Raw genomic sequence first — 3,312 nt, 5'->3', positions numbered from 1 at the left:
TTTTTAAAAGCACCCATGGCACTTTTGTAGTTACGACTTGAACTTGACCATATATGTTTTCGGTTCAGCTGTTACACATTTATCAGTGGAAGCAATCCTTCACTCAGCGCTTTGTTGAAGTTTGATCCATGTAACACTGCAGCACAATAAATCAAAGAAATTAAACTTCCGCAAAAGAAAGTAAAACTTTCGAATTGGAATAGTATCCGGAAAAGCGCTTTTCGAATAAAGTGTATAGTTACGAAATTATTGATTATCCGCACCAGTAGAATAAATTTCAGCGATTTTCGAATTTCTCTTGCCACTAACTTTTATTCGGGGAGGATATTAAAATTCATTCGTTTGTATTATTTCCCTTTATCAGATGAATTAAAATCTGATAATAACTTCCGTCGCTCTCACATTTTCTAATTAAGGTTTTTGTTTCAGATAACAAATTCGTTTGTGACTGCCGATTAATCTGGATGCACTCCTTGAGAAATAAAACAAAAAATCAGGTAATCCGTGAAACGCTAGATAAACTGACGTGCCATTTAGAGATGAAGGACGATCACCACGAACCAACCACTTCCTTATTTTCAACTAAATCGGGATCTGTCGGCACCACCCTACTTGACGACGGGGATTCTCTGCTCAATCCTCTTAATTCAGCCGCTGGCTATGACGAATACGATGACAATTTAGTATATTATGATGACGAAGATGATTACCAGCAACAGCAGAGCTCTCTGCAGAATCAGGTGACAATTTCACAGCCGGACGATCCGCATCTACGCCACTTATTTCAAATTCCCATTTCCGAATTACCGTGTGTAGATGAGACAAAGCCCTCCACGCAGGCCCCCAGGACATCGTTTGTCAATACGCCCGCTTACGCTGAAATAAATGCCAGTAGATGCACAACGATTATTGGCAACTTTCCCACAGTTTTGTCGCTTTTCATTATCGCATTTCTGTGCGTAACGTAAATTTTATGCAAGTTGTAGAACTTAATTTGTCGTTACGATCGCCTTCAATGAGAGAAGTGTATTTTAATTAACGATATAGTGAAATAAGGATGATCGTGTTTTACTAACTTATGTAATTGAAAAATGTGACTTTTCTTCATTTTGCAACCGTCCTAATGTTACCCGGAAAAGTTGCGCTGTTAAACCAAATTGCGACTTGGCGTGAACATTCGTCATTCGATCGCTAAAGCAAAACGCTTCGGTCACACAGAACGCACGGCTGTTGCTCGTAGGCGTTCTAAATGTAAATCGTGAAAATTTTTCTGCTTTATTTATTAATGTTCATTCATGATTATTTTGTTAGCACGTTCCTAGCTTGATAATAGGCTGTGATGTTTTGATTTTCACCTTTTATTCCCGTTATGTACGTCAAGCATAAATTTGGTTGTCATTTGGACACTCATAAGGGCGTGAGCTTTTACGTTTAATATTATAAAGGCTAAATGAAATAAACAACGAACGTCAATTTCCTCGTTTACGTTTCATTCGGCAACGTAATTTAAACCAAATGGTCCAAATGCAGTAGTTGTAACGAGACTTCCCTGTATATTTACTTCAAGACCTTGTAAATATGCCATATTGTTCATTTTGTACGGAATTGAACTCTACTAGGTGATGTATTCTAACTCAAAACGTTTCCAAAATCCCACTAAATAATACCGTAATCAGAAACCTCCCTGCGCGATTCATCTTGTATTCATACTGGATCCAATCCCAATATACACCATGCGAAGTGATTACGCTCCAGTGGAATGTCTGCGCTTACTTTCGGTCCATTTTGGAATTGGATGGATGCTGTACTATGATTCGAAGCAAAAAGGTTCCTTTTATAAGTATTAACGTAGGTACGCAAATTGGATTTTTCGATAAAGAGTTTCTACTCAGTTGTAAAGAAATGTGCCATGCCCACAATCTATTAACAGTTGTACAGCAGCAACAGGCAGTTATTGTACATAGTTAGGGGTAGGAAGGATAATTTGTAGATATATGTTTATACGTTTTGCAGATACGAGTGCATTCCGGATGGTAACTCTTTTTTAGGCGATCCAATCGAAGGTATCATTTTGTGGTTATCAAATTGAGTTTGCAGCTTATTTTAGTATAATTTGTACATAACCAATTTTATTTACGCTTAGCAGCAATATTTGTATAAATAAATTTATACATAATCTACATAAATTTACATTACTAATACTCGTACAACTGAATTTGTTTTACATGCAAATGAATTTATTAATTATGTTGCAAATTGATTTATTATTAACAAAACTTCTGCGTTTAATTTCGCATACTATCTAATGGAAGCAATACCCGTTATGCTCATGAAAAAACATGGTTCGTAAATACAAAGCGACTGAAAGTTACCAATATGTCTTTGTGTTATTGTTATAAATGATACACAAATAATCCTCTGCACAATTGCATATCATCAACTATATACCAATACTTACGTTACATATACATAAATGTTTTAATTAATGTTTTTCATGGCTGTTATTGAGTCTGCATTGCAATTTTAATAGTATATTAATGTACGTACCCCCAATTCTCTTTATGACTATAGTTAAAAACTAGTTAAAATAAGAATTACATTTTGTAAAATATTGAAATTACGAATTAAGTGTATTTTTAAAAATTGTCTAGTATTACATGACTATTGTCTGTAAAATGCACTATTTATACAACTTATATCTTCACCATATTTTTGTAATAAGATGAAAAAGTTTGTGTTTGTGTAATTTACTAATATAATTGGATAGATTTAAATGATGTGATAAAGTAATATTTATTGTATATTTTTGTCATTAATATGAATATTGTTTTCGCTCACCGTCCCCCTCACAAAACCCTCTCAAATATTTTTGAGATATATAAGCTTGATTTCAATTACACATCAGTGACTTTGTGTTAGCTCATTGTGTATTGCAATTTGCAAGATACCCAAAGTGTTTTATAATAGATAAATAATTGTTTCCTACTATGTTTGTATTATTTCTACAACCTTTATAATTCGTCCCTTACCTTTTACTATTTAGGTAATGCCAATTTGGATATTATGCAGCAGACATGGTAAATGAAATTCCTGCTTCAAATTCGAGTTCAGGTAAGTGTGGGATGAGGTCGCTGCACTTTGGCCCAGTTCCAAATTACACAATTAGTGCGACCAGATTTATTACAAATCAAAAACAGTCCACTGGCAGGAGTCACAATATACAGTGTGCGTCCCAAACGTTTTTCCTTTGCGCCATATTTCACAGATCTATAACGTCATCAATAATTTTTTTTATATAGCACCCTTATTTTT

General features: G+C 34.5%; 1 long non-coding RNA gene across 1 annotated transcript; it reads left to right on the top strand.

Annotated features, from left to right (window-relative positions):
* The first annotated feature begins 429 nt into the window (after positions 1-429).
* Positions 430-2,986, top strand: LOC116168917. The gene is made up of 2 exons (XR_004144874.1): positions 430-1,619; positions 1,677-2,986. It is a non-coding gene; the product is annotated as an uncharacterized LOC116168917 (long non-coding RNA).
* The last annotated feature ends 326 nt before the right edge of the window (positions 2,987-3,312 follow it).

This window comes from Photinus pyralis, unplaced genomic scaffold (genome assembly GCF_008802855.1).
Source record: "Photinus pyralis isolate 1611_PpyrPB1 unplaced genomic scaffold, Ppyr1.3 Ppyr1.4_LG4, whole genome shotgun sequence".
Classification (NCBI taxonomy): domain Eukaryota; kingdom Metazoa; phylum Arthropoda; class Insecta; order Coleoptera; family Lampyridae; genus Photinus; species Photinus pyralis.
The sequence above is the reverse complement of the archived record's forward strand: the minus strand, read 5'-3'. Positions and strand labels throughout refer to the sequence as shown.